Source organism: Uloborus diversus, chromosome 3 (genome assembly GCF_026930045.1).
Source record: "Uloborus diversus isolate 005 chromosome 3, Udiv.v.3.1, whole genome shotgun sequence".
NCBI classification, from domain to species: domain Eukaryota; kingdom Metazoa; phylum Arthropoda; class Arachnida; order Araneae; family Uloboridae; genus Uloborus; species Uloborus diversus.
In genome coordinates, this window is record NC_072733.1 from 30079348 (window position 1) to 30097266 (window position 17919).

At 31.3% G+C, this 17919-nt stretch overlaps 1 long non-coding RNA gene across 1 annotated transcript; it reads right to left on the bottom strand.

Moving 5' to 3' along the window:
* Nucleotides 1-4661: 4661 nt before the first annotated feature.
* Nucleotides 4662-13859, bottom strand: LOC129219387 (uncharacterized). The gene is made up of 3 exons (XR_008580410.1): nt 13822-13859; nt 8525-8577; nt 4662-4832 (listed from the first exon to the last, which is right to left on the bottom strand). It is a non-coding gene; the product is annotated as an uncharacterized LOC129219387 (long non-coding RNA).
* Between the last annotated feature and the right edge of the window lie 4060 nt (nt 13860-17919).

Below are 17919 nucleotides of genomic sequence, written 5' to 3' on the forward strand. Positions count from 1 at the left end.
GTACGCAGCTATTAAGTTAGTTAATAACGATTTGCTTCTTTACAATTGCCGGTGCGACCATGATTACATATATATTGTGTGTTCAAGCGTAAATAGTTTGAACACCCGTTTTTATACTTAATGAAACGAAACCCTTTGGATTACTTTTTCTGTTGTAATGGAGGTACTTAGATTTTCTTCCGCTCATGTTCATTTGTAAGTATTAACGAATATTTTAAAACATGTTGTTATATACATTTATATTTTTGTTGATTTGCATTTGATGAGGCTCCAATTGTTACTGTTATCCTACATACCTATGTGCGCAGTGTACTATTTGTTGTTACCAATTGAAACTGATTAATTACGCAAAAGAAATAAGATTTATATTTGAAAAGCAATCACAGAAAAGTTATTTCGAAATACTTGGATATACATACATTGGTTCAAAAAAAAAAAAAAAAAATCAATTGTTTAATTCATTAAAAATATGGTAATGCAAATGTTTTCTAGTATTTTAATATGCCTCACAAAAAATGTGCCAGTATTATTTATCTTTTTTATTATAATTTATTCATTTATTTAAAAATATTTATACCATTAGAAAATGGCTCAGTTATCTATTAGTAAGCAACATAGTTATACAATTAATTCATGTGCTTATTCATTTTGTTAAATGTGGTGGACAATAAAAAATTCCTTGACATTAGTTGTTCGGTAAATAACATTTCCTTCGTGGATATACTAGTTTAATGTAGGACAGTCAGGAGGAATGAGTCAGTGGCAAAAATGGAACAGCTGGATTTACAAGCCGAAATAAAAAGAAATATTATTTCATGTCATTGTTTTAAAAGTGATCATTTTTTAAATACTATGTTATTAATATACAATGTACATATAGGGAGAAGACGAGGGGCGTTCACCACGCAGACTGCCATTGACATTTTCAGGGATTGCTTTTTTTTTGGGGGGGGGGGGGGCGCTTTATAGCATTTTATGGGTTCACCATCACTCTTATGGTGTGGGGGGGGGGGAATCTCGTATATATGAAATGGAGTAATCATGCAATAGAATTCAATGTTTTAATAAATAAAATACATAATGCATTTTGCGCACATTGTAAAAATAAAATCAGTAACCTATTTTGATTAAGTATTTATATTTGTGATGAACTGGAAAAGGGCAAGAACAGAAGAATCAACCCGAATGGTTCCAACAGGAGGACTTGGTGTCATATTTAAATTCACCAATTTCTCTGTTGGCACTTTTCAGTACACTTTGTTCGTCCTTGACGCGAAGGGAAGGTAAGTTCTGTCAAATTTTATCCGAAAACAAAAGCTATCAAGTTTGATACAAGATATGTTTTTAAGTTCTGCATTAAAAATACAATATGTTGATAATTTTGTCTTGAAAATATTGAGAGAAAAACTGAAGTTTAAGATTGTTTAACAAACAATCCCACTTTTGAGAAAGTACCCCCCTTCCATTCCCTGACAATTTTGTGATTAGGAATGAAACTACTATATTATTTCATAAATTTTCAAACATTTATAACTGTGCATATTTTACGCTGTTAACCATGCTATTTGTCATTAGAAATTCAGAAAAAAAAAATCCACAAATGATTCTAAAATTGCTTGTTTCATTGCTGCTAGATATGAAAGAACTGAAACTGATATGGTATGCAATACTATAGTAAAGAATTATATTTTAGAAAAAATCACGGAAAAAGGATTCTAAAATTCTCGGAAACGTTTTTGAAAATTGTTTGGAGAGTTCCGAAATACTCGGAAACGTTTTCGAAAGTTTCATGAACCACAGCTGCACAGAATACTCAGAAACATTTCTGGAAATTACCGAAAGAGGATTCCGAAATACTCAGAAGCGTTTCTGAAAAATACAGAAAGAGTATTCCAAAATACTCAGAAACATTGAAAGAGGATTCCGAAATACTCAGACACGTTTCTGGACATTATAGAAAGAGAATTCCGAAATACTTAGAAACGTTTTTGAAAATTTCATGAACCGCAGCTGCACGATATACTCAGAAACGTTTCCGGATTTTTTTTACAGTGTGTAAACTCGTGAAAAAGCACTCTTTTATACTGAAATCATAATTTTTAGAGACCGTTTAATTAAGCAAGATGATTAGATCGCATGATTTTCTGACCTCATCCTAAAAATACACCGATTAGAGTATACTTACAGCTGTTGCTCCAAATTATTGAATCAGCCTTTTTAGAATAGTTGACCTAAAACTTTGATTCTTTTTTTTGTTTCAAATTATCAACTTTGAGACCGCGTAATTAAAAAAAGTTGATTAGTTGCCACGGGTTTCTAACCTGGACCTTAAACTAGACCACTCGGACTATAACTACAGCTGTGTCCCAAATTTTTTGACCCGTCGCGCACAAAGTTATTGACCTCTAAACTTTTCAATTTTTAAAAAATCATCAACTTTGAGACCGTTTAACTACTAAAGCCAAGAGAAACCAATACCATTTTATGTTTTTCATAGTACTATACTGTAGTGAGTAGTTAGTCATATACTTATTTCCGAGGGGAACTCACGGCTTTAGCAGATATCTGGGCTCAAACAGGGCAAAAAATGTTTAAAAGGTAGAATTTTCAATTGACCTTTGCCCTCAAAGAGAGGAGCGAGCAACCAAAATATTTATGCTAGCATGTACCTAGTATCAAGTAGTATCCACATTTAAAATAATTGGCTTGTTCACTTTTTGCTTTTGAAGCAAAGCAATCATTTATTTAGCTCTTTTTTTATACGACCCTAAACTTTGACCTCTACTCAAGGACAAACAAATCAATTCTTTTTTTTTTAAAAGAAACTTCGCTTTTTCTTATTATAGTACCACTAACACTTCCTGAAATTTTTACGAAAATTGAAGACATCAACTATCACAAGTGTTCAGCTTTAAAAAGAATGACTCTTGAATATTCTTTTCATGGAAAAAAAATCCTCATGTGTCAAGTCTCCCTAAGGATCAAACCTCCCTCGTTTCCCCTAACTTCGAAATATTGATAGGAAGGAAGAGTATCTCATAAGAGTATCAATTTTCTGCTGTTAAGATTTTGACTGCAACAAGTGTCTGAAAGTAATTTTTATATCACAGCTTAGTTCATTTTGCAGTCACAGAGCCAAATTAAATTTTGCTATTTTACTAAAACGCTATTTTTACAATCTGAGTATTTTTTATAAACTCCCCACACAGCCACTTACATCTATTAGATATCTATTAACATTTAGGAAATGATCTATTAGATGTCCAAAAATATCTCATAGATATCTATTAGAGCATCAAATGTCACCTTCTTTTACATCTATTACATGTCTTAAAGATCTCTAAATATCCAGTAATTCGACATTATTTAGACATTCTTAGATGTTGAATGGATATAATATACCAAATTAAGATATCTTAGAGTCATCTAATAAATATTTCTAGACCTACTATAGATATCCAAATATCTAATATTTGTACTTTATTTAGACATTCGTAGACGTTGAATAGAGGTAATATACCAAATTAAGATATCTTATAGACATCTAATAAATATTTCTAGTTCTACTATAGATATTCAAATATCTAATATTTGTACTTTATTTAGACATTCGTAGACGTTGAATATAGGTAATATGTCAAATTTAGAGATCTAATAGACATCTAAAAAATATTACCAGATGCCTTATAGATATTTAAATATCCAGTTGTTGAACCTTATTTAGACATTGAAGAGATAATATGGAAAATTTAGAGATTTACTAAAATTTCTATTAAATATTAGTTTAGAAATCCATAAATATCTCTCAATTTAACCTTACTTAGATATCTCTCAATTTCAATGGATATTAACTTGTTTGAAGCGATATTTGAGCATGTTCATCTTCTGAAAAAAAAAAGTATTTTAATTGTTGTCAAGTAATTTAAATTCACAGAATTTTAGCATTTTAACCAATTTTAAATAGAGGCGATTCTGCAAGCATTTGTATGAATTCAACAGTAATGTTGAATGAGCACGATTGTTGTAAGGAGGATCGATCGTATACTTTGGTAGAAGTAATAACAGAATCTTTTTTTAAAAAATACTAAGAAATTTTAATAATGTACTCAAAAAGATAAAATAACTTTTCTGAATCTTCAATATATTTATTAAACTGTATTTATGGCAAAAAAAAAAAAAAAAGCCTCATCTTCTTATCAGATACTCCAGGCTCATCTTTTCTAAATAAAATTATTACTCTTTTGCATATTTGAACACGTGATACAGGGTATTTGCGTTCTGTGCACGTTCGACTCTTTCATGAGTCCTGTACAAATTTATTCCTAACTTACTTGGAGCAACCTCCATTTCCGTTCAGGATCACCAGATAGGTTGGCACTTAAAAAATAAAGAGTGCGTAATTTGCGATTTTTATTTGAGACTCGTAATTATGAAAATCAAAGTTCTCAGCAATTTATTTTAAACTGGAAAGAAAACGTCCAAAACACTGAAAATATAATGACCGTTTTTTATTTGACAATATATGTAAAAGATAAAAGTGAAATCACAAAAAACTAGTTATGACAGCATTAGTTTCTAATGGTATAGCTTGAGCTTCACACAGTTACTCTATATATTAATAGTAAACTCAAATAACTACAAAAAAATATATTTTAGGATTTTTTTATTTAACAGAATGTATGTTTACAACAGAATGTATGTTATGTATGTTACAAAATGAGGAAGCTTGAGGGGGTTACTACAACATCTGGCTTTGGCTTGCCGCAGCCAGTTTTTTACGAGTTCGGCATCATGCTCGGTCTTCTCAAGGAAGGATTACTGTCTAACTGCACCTAAAAAAACGTGGAAAAAAAATTTCACTGTAGCATCCTTTGCAAAAGAATTTTAAATATGCAATCAGCTTCACAGGAATCAAAGTGATCAAGGGAGGAAAAATAAAATATTTTTTTCTCACAAAAAATATAAGAAATAGGACATTCCCTAGAAGCATACTTCCTTTTAGTCACATTTGCAGATTTTACATTAAAAAAATCATTTTGAAAGATTAAATGATAGATATGAATAAAAAAAATCAAAGTTAAAATATATATTTATATAAATATAAGAAAAGTACAAGATGTTTCTCTTGATTTGAAAAATGATATAGAGGAAACAGAAGCGTTTTCAGCCCAGCCTTAACCAAAAACTCATTATGAAAAATACAGTTTCTAAAGTTTTACATGAGTAATTTTTGGAATAAAGAACACTTTAATTGCTGAAGTGTTTAAACATTACTTGAGGACCTTACATTGTAAGATTGATATTAACAGAAAGAGTGCAGTTCTTCTGATTTCCTCTTAACGGCATACATCAATCTAACTTATAGTTTCACATTTAAGCCTGATCAAGACACATTCCAACAGACATGACTAAATTTCAATTTACAAACTACGTAGGCCAAAGTCGATTTCTGATACTTCAGCATGCTAGATAGGGTCATGTATAAACTGGGCATATCAGTGAAAATTTAAGTTAACCTATTTTTTTTTTTTAAATAAAACTCCAAATTGTGTGACATTTTGTGCGCAACAGATGCCTATGCTCTTCGCCACCTAATATTGGTGAGGAGCATAACTTATGAATTAGGACTGCAAATGTCTGAAGTTGAAGCTGTCTCTTAATTGCTTTCTGGTAAATAATATATTTTATAACTTTATCAAATCTGATCTTCCATGTCTGATACAATTTAGAGGCTAAATTAAAATTTCAAAAGTTCTGTTTTGATTATGATAGTAAAAGCATAGTAGCGCTAACTATGCTTTTGAGTAAGAATCCCAGACAACTTTTTTAATTTAAAGATTAGAAAGACCTCCCTAAAAGCACCTCTCCTCTAGAAACATGGCAAAAAATAACCTTTTTTGCATGTATGAAATACTATATCAACAGTTTAATTGTTTATAATATTCTATACTTCAAACTGTGTTAAGAGATTGCAGAATGGAGAATTTAAAAATATGTTAAAGTTTAAAATTAAAATTAATAATAATAATAAAAAATAAATATTATGAAAGAATAAAACCCTCACAAATTTCTTTTCTTCAGATTATAAAGTATTTTCTAGACATGTTTTAACAAAATGTTTAAATTACCCGATCCCATTTTAAAATATCCCTCATAGCATGAAAAGTATTTTTTGTTTCTAAAAAACCTTAATTTAATAATTTTTCCCCCACAAAGTTGTTGAATTCTTAGCATAATACATTTATTGTTTTATAGATTTTCCATATTTTAATTGCCTTACACGCAAATATTCATTCAACATTGACTGATAAATAAAAAAAGATAAATTTATTTTCTCACAACATGCGACTAGCATTTTTTATTATCGCAGAAATAAAAATTGTCACTTTGAAAAATTTCATCAGGATGTAAAATCCGAATGGAATAAGATACTGAAATACAGTCGAACCTCCATTTATCGAACCTCCACATATCAAAATTTTCTATACATTGAAATCCCAGCAAATTTCTATGTTCATTACATAGAAAAATTGTGTCTATATATCGAAATTTTTTTCGAGACATTCGTAGATTTTTTTTCAATTATAGGCTGTTTGTCTCAAAAAAAAAAAAAAAAAAAAAAAAAAAAAAAAAAAAAAAAAAAGAAAAAAAAAAAAAAAAAAAAATTAGGGAAGAACATTATGTTTACTGAAGGTTGCTACGGAACTGGAGTTGGGGGCTGTGTAAATAGGTCGCTGTTCCATTCTGGAGTTCTTAAATTCCCTCAAGTTTATTTCAGATCTAAGTCGTAACCAGTAACACTATAAAATCAATTTCAAGCTATCCCTTTAATCTGTTGATTATCATTCCTCGTCTTTTTGGTTTCAGTACAAATCATAAAAGTTAAGTAGATTGATTTTTTACTTACCGAAACTGTGTTATAAGAGACCTTGAAATTATGTAAATCAAGGAATGTGCTATCATCTGAAAAATTATATTTTGGTACTGGGATTTTAAACTATTCATATTAGCTGAGACTTGTTGATTCTCTTAGAAGGCTTAATCTGCTTTGCGCCCAGAGTTCGGGGATCTGTAAATCAGTTCCTGATCTTGTAAAAATGATCGCTTATATAAATCTAAATTATTTTTGAGCTATAATAATCATTTTAAACACTAGCATAAAAATAAATATTTTTTACTTAATAAGATAGTTTTAAGCATTATGTCATGCCTCATGCTCTTGAACGCTCGACTGTGAAATGCTGCGCAAAATAACTTTTTTTGCAGAGCTACGGAGTTTTGCAATCTCACTGCCTCATATGGAAGTTCAACATTTAATTCAGCTAAAGTATGAAAACAATAATAAAAATTAAGTATAACATTGATGGAATTGTTGGTGAACGTGATGAAAATTATGTATGAAAGAACCTAACTAAACACCTAAGAGAATTACTAAAAGTAGGTATCAGCAAACTTAAAAAATACTGAATATTTCACGTTTGTTGAAAATCTTTGATCGAAAGAAGACACTTTGTTTTAAGTAAAATTTAGAAATGATAGTTTAATAGCATAATCCAGCCTTCACATTCCCCATAAATAGTGAAAAAAATAATTTGGCGAGTTTTCCTCAAAGCAAAAATCTTGACTTGTCAACACCTACTTGTAGCATTCCCCACACAAATTGTAGGATTTATTACTTCCAAACAAGGTTAGGTTTATAAACATGACGGAAATACAATACCGGTTTAAACTAAAAAACTCCAATCGTTCAAATTTGCTTGTGAACAAAAGCTTACTGAAAAAACATACAAATTATAAATAGCAAAAGCTGTCATAAATCCTGCTGAATTTTAAATGAGTAATTGGCTGGTCTAAACTTGATAAGAATTAAAAGTAAAATGAAATGACAAGTTTAAAATCTGATTTTCAATGCATACTCAAAAGATTTTGTGTTTTCCTCCCTTTTCTTCTTTAAAAATTCAAGCTAGCATATATTTTTGACATAGCCCAAATACATTAATTTGGCTTACATGCTAAGTGGGATGTATACATAAGATTTTCAAAAAGAGCTAACCACATATATACAAGTGCATGATATTCTTTTTTAATGTTATTTTCACAATTATTTACTATCGAGTCAGTCCAATTAACTTAAAAGTATTTATAATTAATGCACTTATCTAAAAAAAAACAATCATTTTCACCTCTAACTGCTTTTTGTCAAATATTAAATATATTTAAGTGTTATCTATGCTGACCTATTTGACCCCTAAAAGTAAATTGAAAATGAATATTTACCTTGAAAGCAAATAAGAGGGGAAGTAATTATTCTGCTGCTGAATACTTGATATAAAGCCATTCAATAAAACTTGGGAAATATGATAGGTTGCGGTTACTAAGATATGGTAAACATTTTTGACTAGAGGTGCAAGAGTTTACACTATGAAAGACTGTTACTAGTCAAAAACCTGATAACCCAGCTGTAAAAAAAATCCTATTTATGAAGTTTATTAATAAAAATAAAAATGTTGTACTCAAAACTCACATTATTTCTTGATGTCAGCTGCCATATATCCTTATACACTCTTTGACAGGCAGCTATAAAAAAAACATAAGAATAAACGACAGGACATGCTATATTTGCTAATACATTTAACCAGAGCTCTAAGTAAAGTCAACAAACAAGAATACTATTTTGAAATTGTCGACTAAAATTATTTTATGGAAATATAACCGGTTTTAAAATTGGGGACAAATATTATTAATGGAGCTAATATTTTGAATAATAAAAACAAGTTATTGCTAGAAGCTAGCCTAAGTTACAGTTAAGCTATATATGCAAAACAGTTTTGTTTAATTTGAATTCCGAAATAAAGCCATATGAAACACATGAAATCATCTGGCAATCTACAGGCAAAAAAGAAATTATTCAAGCAAACTTTGTTTCGATAAAGGTAAAAAATCCTACAATAATTATCAGAATATTCATTCTGCACAGGTATATTTCAAGCCTTGTGTTAAAACACAAAAGTTATTTTTTTCCTTTTTTTTTTTTTTTTTTTTTTTTTTGTATAGAGATCTCAAAGAAATGTTTTTAAATTTTAAACCATTTCTTTAAACAGCTTCTCAAAATAGTTAACAATAATCAGTGCAAATGTAAATCATGCTGTGCAACAAACATGTCTAGAAAGATGGCATCAAATTTATAGAGCTCGTAGAACATTTTCAGTGTCGAAAAGTAAGATATTTTCGAAAAAAGGAGGAAAAAGTAGATTTAATACTTGATTACAAAACCAAGGACAAAATCAAAACAATTAAAAAGTGAACACATAAGTATGTTATTATATGTGCACTGCATCTTACTTGAAGTTTTGCTACGAGAAAACTACATACATTTATAAAAATCAGAATGCCCCGAAGGGAGGTATTAGTCAAAATTCCATATTCAGCAAATTTTAGCTGATGATTTGGCAAATCTGGAGATATAGTTGCAAGTTTTTAAATACCCAAATATTCCTTGCAATTAATTGTAAAAACTTGCAATTAATTGTAGTGGGGAAAGGGACACATGAGAACAATTTTTTTGTATTTCTTTATTTTTCAAAAAAATATTATCAATTTCGCAGCACCAAAATATCTCCAAGATTAAATAGGTAGCCTTTTCTTTGTGACATGGACTTTTTTAAAAAATGTCTTTAATTGCTTACATGTGCCCTTTTTGGGGAGAACATATAAACAGACCTCGGACACACCTCGGAACATGATTAAAAAATGCAGAACATGCATCATATTTTAAAGAACAATATAACGATTTGAAATAATGAAGTTTGACTAAATAATTTAAAATATGTTTTCCCAAGTAAAAGAAAAAGATGAAATTACATAAAACAGCTGCTCAAACAAAGAAGTTTCGACCAGAGAAACATAAATCTCATTGTTCCAAATGTTTGTCCAAGAGATCGAATACTGGGACTGCTATTATTTAAGATTTTTTCAAGATTAGTGTTATGTAAAACATGCCATGTTCACAAGTCTCCCCCCCCCCTCCAAGTGTTAATAACCGTATTTCACCAGTCGGTAAAATTTGAAGTTCCTATCAGAAAACTAAGAGGGTCCCTGATAACAATAATGGCAGTGTTTTACTTCATACAAAATTTATACTGAACGAAATATACACCAATATTTTGAAAATTGGGATTGAAGACAGGAGTCTGGCCGTTCGTTTGAAATGCTTATAATCAATATTTCACAAAAGATCATACATTTAATTTACTGCATTTTAATTTGATGTAAAATATTCCTTCAATGAGAAGAACAAATAGTATACACTGTTAAAAGCAGGGGTTCCAGACGAGTGAAAATATTCCCTCTAAGGTGAAAGCATAGTGCCTGAAGGTGCATCACAGGCTAGAAAATAGAGCAGAGGAGCCAGAACATCATGCAATCGCAGAAAGACTCATTGCGCATGCGCTTTTTGCCTTAGACATACATTCAACCACCTCAATATGGCGGACAAATGATGATTGCGTTTGTGTGTCTTTCACATTGAATGAAGTACACTATTGGATTAAAACCCAACTTTTCTAGGATTAATTATCCGAAATTACAAGTAAGTACAGCTTTTGATCACTTTGTAGCTTTTAGGGCTTTCAAACATAGTTAAGTGTTTAAAAGTGCATTTATTGCTTTTCACAGTAACCGTTAGTCTTCTAGTTCTCGTTTACTGTTACTATCGTGAAATTTCCATCATTCAAAACGCTACTAAAAATATCTGTCATTATTTTCTTGAATACTCGATAAGCAGCTTTTATTAGTCACCAAAAGAACCTTAATAAAAATGTTTCTTGTGCTTCGTAGATTATAACATAAAGATAGCGAAAAAAAAAAAAAATCTCTCTCAGTCTAGCTCTTTTTTTCTTTTTTTTTGCTTTTTCATTCAAGTGTTAGAATCATTTCCTGTTAGCAGTCCTCGAAAGCGTTAGAACTTTCTTTTGGTTTTTTATTTAACTGTTGAAAAACTTTATGTGCAGTTTCTTTTGTTACTCTTGATTAACGTTTATGAAACGATTTTGTTTTTCCGTAATTGTAATATCCCTGAATATTTTTGGCTCATCATTTAAAAAATCCATAAGTACAGCTATGCTTCATTTTCGGAATACGTCAAGTTTTAGTAAATGTATAATTTCTCACATGTTTTAAATAATTACTCGTTTTTAAATTATAACGTATTTGTGACAGATCTTTGATACAAGTGAAGGGGTAGATATTTATTGTTTTATTAATTTTTAACATTACTTTTTGTTAAAAAAAAAACATCAGAACCCTGAATTTTTTCACATGTTTTTTAACGACCCCAGAGTTATTATTCATATTATTTATTTTATGATTCTTTAAGAAAACGATACAGATTTCACCGGTCCGCAAAGTTTTTCATTTGCTTTTACCGCGCCCGTGGGTCAAAAGAAGTTGAGAAACACTGAGTTAGAGCACGATCAGATGAATTAACGCTATGAGCACTTCTTAACTATGTTGAAAACTCTGAAATATGATCAAATGCTGTAATTACATGTTTTAATCATTTCCAATACCGAGTTCAATGTGAAAAATGTCCAAAACGTAGAATATCATAAATCAAAACAAAACTAAAAAAAAAAAAAAGTTACACAACTGTATTTAAAAACGCACACAATACGGGGGAGGGGGGAGGAGGATCTATAGTAAGGGTGCCATTTCTCTCTCCGAAGGATCCTTTTTTTCACTCCGGCTGTCTAGTTTTTAAAAGGTGCCTGTTTTTCACCCTATTTAGAGGTGCGATTTCGGCTCCGTATTGGGTGCCGCTGGTGAACAAGCGTTTCTCCCCTGAAAGGTGCCGAATGCATCCTGTAGTTTTAACAGTGTATTTGTAGTTATTCTGTTTAGAAGTTTTTACTAAAAAAAAAGGTACAATTGATCCAGGTTTCAGGCTTCAGGGTAGCCGTGAGCTAAAACAAGCCACTTGTCGGTTTAATCGCAGCCCCCCCCCCCCCATTTAGCTTGTTAAATTTGTCTACTGCGATTCCAAGCCGGGCCCCTTCAAAGGAGGAGTCGCTAGTTTCCGACTACGCTGACATGGAATCTCGTCGGCACTGCCAGGGTGGTAAAATGGATAAATTTACCAGGTATTCAGGAAAAGACCAAAGAGGAATACAATTCGCAACGAGTTAACAAAATTATGAATTTTATTTAATATATAGATTGAAGCAAAACTAACGCTTTAGTGATACACTGAATATTCAGCAGACAAACCGAATATTCAAAATACAAAAGAGTCTTAAAAGTTTTGAGTTCTGCTCTACTTGAGGTGCTTAATGTTTTTAGTTACATTTTTAGTTAGAATGAAATGATTTTCATTAACATCTGAAAATTGAAATATTTTGCTTCGTTGTAATCCGAGGAAGCATGAACATCTGATTTTCGAGACTCTACGGTACTTAAAATAAGTTTAACAGAGTAAAATTTAAAGTAGAATTTTAACAAATTTATATATACAATAGGAGGTCAGGGCTACAAAATTCTTAAAAATTTTAACATGCCCTGCTGGGCACATTTGTCAAAAAAAAAAAAAAAAAAAAAAATGTCGGAACAAAAATTTTAAATGCCCAGTTTTTTTTATAATTTTATAATAATAAAAATATTTGAATTTGTCGTATAGCATTAATCAGACAAAAAATTACACCTGGGTCAAGAACTGTTTCAACATAAAACATAAAATAAAAGTTAGAATAAATAGTAGGGGAATGTGGGGCAAAGCGAAATGGTTAAGATGACTGAGTTTTTTCAAAATGAACAAATAGGAAATTTGTTTTGAAAATTACAATATATAAAGAAATAACATTACACATAAAATAACACTTGCGTTAAAACATTATTTGTTACTATTGGCAGTAAAATTTAGCCTTCGAGAAAAAGTATAAGTTTTTCACGTTTTTTTTTTATGGGACAAAGTGAAAAATGAAATATTTTCTATTTGATTGTGAGAAAAATTTTCGAACAAAATAATAATCAAATAAATAATAATTCCCTAAATGAAAAGATAATGAAACAATAAACTAATAAATAAATTAATTTATTAATTGATACAAAAAAAAATAAATGAGTGAATAAAATAGAGAGCGAACGCATAAGAAAATAAGTGAAAGAGTGAATTAATAAGTGAATTATTAAATTAAGGAAAAATTAGTTAATTAATGAATACGTAAATGATTTGGTAAATGATTGAATAAGTAAACGAAATGAATTATTTCACTTGCCCCGCATGCACTTGACTAATTGTGAAAAATATTAAAAATACAAATGAGCTGAATATTAATTAAATAAATACTGCACAGAATATTCGGAGTTCCCAATTACACTTATTGATTTGCTTTTGTTTTAGGAATGATATTCATTTTATTTGCATTAAGTAATCAACTATTAACATAAAGAAAGGATTCAATGCCAACACAACGTAAAAAAAAAAAAAAAAAAAAAAAAAGACTGAGGTATATTTGAGATAGGAGTTAGAAACTTTATTTTGGTCGTTTAAGACATCGACAGTCGATCGAATTAAAACATACGGTTTAATAAAATCTGTCAAATAAAAATTGTTACCAACTGTATGAATAATTTAGAATATATGCATACAGGCTGACTTAAATAAACATAAAGTTTAAAAAGCTTAACATTGAGCTTGAAACATGTGCTACGCTACAAAGAAATGCTTTGACGCGAAACGTGATAGTAAAAAATATAAACACCCGTGCATTCTTCTGAATTACAATTGAAATAAAATTGCATTTGAATAAATATTAAACTGATAAATACCTTTTCTCTGCTGTTCTAACGTGCAGCTTACTACGTCAATCCATCATGGCTCCCTGCTTCGTTTTCTTTTCCGTGTTTGGCGCCGAACCGTAGACTACGTACTATCGCGCATGCGCTGGGTGTCCGGATTGAAACAAGTATCCATCAAACAAGCGTTTGCAAGAGTAGTTTACGGTGGTTCCGCCCAACTTGCTGATAAAAAACTCCTAGTGGAAAGGATTTTTTGATCAAAAATACCTTCTGGTTGAGTTTCTTTTATTTTTTGATTAAAAATACCTTCTGAAGGGGATTTTTTGATCAAAACCACCTTCTGGAGGGGAGGGGTTGATCAAAATACCTTTTGAAGGGGAACTTTTGATCACAAATACCTTCTAAAGGTGGTCTTTTGATTAAAACAGCTCTCTCATATGCATAAACTAATGTTATAGAATTTGCATTTATGTTAAAACCAATGTCTCTGGGGGGTGTTTTCACGCCCCAACCCCCCCCCCCCCCCCCTTCGCTGCCTCACTGATATGTATACATAGTCGAAAAGAACTCAAAAAAATTACAAAACTTTTTGCACATGTTTTAACTTGGTAGAAAATAGTAACATCTAATAGATATTGAAAATAGCTAAATCTAAATTTGATCTAACATTTTACATCTATTAGATATTGAAAAAGTCTATGTCTAACTTTCGTCTAAGTTTAAACATCTAATAGATATCTATAATTAGTACAGGATATCCAGGACTTTTATTAGACATTCTTGAGACATTTTTCACCTTTTATAGATCAATTAGATCTAATTTAGATGTCTAATAGATATAAGTGGCTGTATGGGTCTTAACCAAATTTATTCTCCCAATTATGAACGGTGATTACAAACGGTGGCCATTTAAGTATGTTAATACTTAACTGCCAAACATTGATGGGAAGAAAGACAACCTTTTGGGGCCTTCGTGGCTGTGTGGTAGAAGCTTCACTTCGTATGCCGGAGGCTGCGGGCTCGATTCCCGCCGGAGCCTGGGGTGTTATTTCCGCTCTATGTGCTGTAAATCTTTCTTTTGTCGACTTATCTGTTAACAAAGACGTCCAACCTTTCAATGCAATGGCACCAATCTTTCCGTAGTAGTTTAGTACAGACACGCCATCAACAACAATACAACCTTTTAAAAATATCAAATTCCAGGAAGATTTTGACAGCAACGAGGGTTTGAAAGTGGTGCTTAGCAATACTTAGTTCATCAGGCTGTCCCAGAACCAAACCATTTTCTTCTGTGAAATACACCGCCAGCTCAGTCATTTCCAGCCGAGGACTGCAGTTTCGTGCTTATTAGCACTCATCAGCCCGGCATAGGAAAGTGACTGAGCTGGAGATGGAAAACATCTTAAGGAAGCCAAGAGTGCGAAACAAACTGGTAGCTAATATAGAATTAGCAGACCAGACGAGTGACCGAAACAATGGTTCGGTTCAACTCGACGATTGAACGCAGGGCAAGGTATATTCAACCCTGGCTAAGTGGCGGTAATTTACTGAATATAAATTTTCTTCTGTTTTACTAAAATGTTATTTTTACACTAAGAATCTTTTTTTTTTTTTTTTGTTTGTTTGTTTGATAACTAAATTTATTTTCTTAATCATAAACGGCAATTACAAACAGTGGCCATTTAAACATGTTACCACAAAGCTGCCAATTATTTATGGGAAGAAATACGACTTTTCAAAAATATCAATTTTCTGCGAAGGTTTTGATAGCAACGAATGTCTGAAAATAATTTTTAGCAATAATACAGCTTAGTTCATTATACTGTCACAGAAACAAAATAATTTTTTCTGTATTACTAAAATGTTATTTTTGCACTCTGAATCTTTTTTGTGGTTTGTTTATTAATTCATTTTCCTAATTATAGACAATGATTACAAAGAATGGCCATTTAAGCATGTTACCACTTAACTGCCAATTATTGATAGGAAGAAATACGACTTTTTAAAAATATCAATTTCCTGCAAAAAAATGTTTTAACAACAACGAGTGTGTGGAAGTAATTCTTAGCAATTTTACAGCTTAGTTCATTATACTGTCACAGAACCAAATTAATTTTTGTTGTATTTCTAAAATATTATTTTTGCACTCCCGAGTAATTTTATGGGCGGTTAACCAAATTTATTTTCTTAATTATGAACGGTGATTGCAAACGGTGGCCATTTAAGCATGTTACCACTCAGCTGCCAAACATCTGTAGGAAGAAATACGGCTTTTCAAAAATATCTATTTCCCGCAAGGATTATTTTCTTAGCAACGAGTGTCTGAAAATGATTCTTGCACTTACCGAGTCCGTTGAGGAATAACCACAGAAAAGGCCCGACCATTGAGCTCTTCAAATTCTGCAGTTGCGGGACAGAGAATAAATTCTTCCGCAAAATATGCGATCGAATTGCTTCCGATCACAGCTGTGAAGTGCCGGGACAGAGGTATCCGCGCGTGCGCAGAAATCTCCAGTATCAATTGAGATGGGCCCAACCTGATGACATCAGAACTCTTTAATTATGTAGCCAGTTATTATGTCTTTAATGTTTTTGCGGGTTTTCATATTTGAGCTTTTTCAGCGAATTTTTTCTCCCGTAGAAATGAATCAATAATGTTCGTGAAGCTCGGTTATTTTGTTTTCCTTCAAATTTGATTTGCTTTTTATGGAACTGAGAAGAGTAAATAATATTTTATTAAACGTCGCACCTTCACTTCTCCATGAATGCTAGATATATTTCTTTCTGTCCTGATATACAAAACAATGTGCTTATAAACGGTTTTATTGACTCGAAAATAAACAAAAAGGAAATGTGGGGCAAAGAGTTAAATGTTTAAGATAACTTACATTTTTAAAATGAACAAATCGGAAATTTGTTTTGAAAATTACTGGACAGAAAGAAAGAACAATATGGTTTGAATAAAGTTTGCATTTTAAAATATTATTTTTTATTTCTGGCAATAAATTTGAAATGCTGATGAGAGGTCATATCAGCCTAGTCGGAAACTAAGGGTCCGGCGGCCCGGCTTGGAATTGGAATAGTGCAAGTTATGTAAGTTATATGGAAGAAGGGGGGGGGGGTATCTGGTGACCAAACTGACGATGGCTCTTGCTTAGTTGTCGGTGGCCTGTAAATTTGTACCTTCGAATAAAAGTGGAACCCACACAAGAGATAAAGTGATTAATTTAGGTATTTTTCTAATGTTATATTTATTGTTTTATTCATTTTTAATATTACTTTGTAAAATAAATAAATAAATAAATAAATAAAACTCATCAGTACGCAGAATTTTTTTCACAAGTTTTTAACGGCTCGATTGTTATTATAATAATTCTTATTTATTTTATTTATTTTTAAGAAAAGGATAGAAATTTAACAAGTCCGCAAATGTTTTTCATTTGCTTTTACCGACCCGTGGGTCAAAAAAGGTTGAGAAACACTGAGTTAGAGCACGATCAGATCAATTAAAGCAATGAGCACTTCTTAACTATGTTGAAAACTCTGAAATATGATCAAATGCTGTAATTACAAGTTTTAATCATTTCCAGTATTGAATTCATGCAATGTGAAAAATGTCCAAAACGTAGAATACCATAAATCAAAACAAAAATATTAAAAAAAAAAAAAAAAAGAATTACACAACTGTATTCAAAAACGCACACAGTCGGGGGAGGGGGGAGGAGGATCTACGTGAGGGTGCCATTTCTCTCTCCAAAATTTCATTCTTTTCACCCCGGCTGCCTATTTTTTAAGAGGTGCCTGTTTTTCACCCTAGTTAGAGGTGCCATTTTGGCTCCGTATTGGGTGCCGCTGGTGAACAAGCGTTTCACCCCTGAAAGGTGCCGAATGCAGCCTGTAGTTTTAACAGTGTGCACACTTATAAATTTTTGAAAATTTATGAAATAATATAGTAGTTTCATTCCTAATCACAAAATCGTCGGGGGATTGGAGGGGGGTACTTTCTGAAAAGTGGGGATTGTTTGTTAAACAATCTTAAACTTCAATTTTTCTCTCAATATTTTAAAGACAAAACTATCAACATATTGTGTTTTTAATGCAGAACTTAAAAACATATCTTGTATCAAA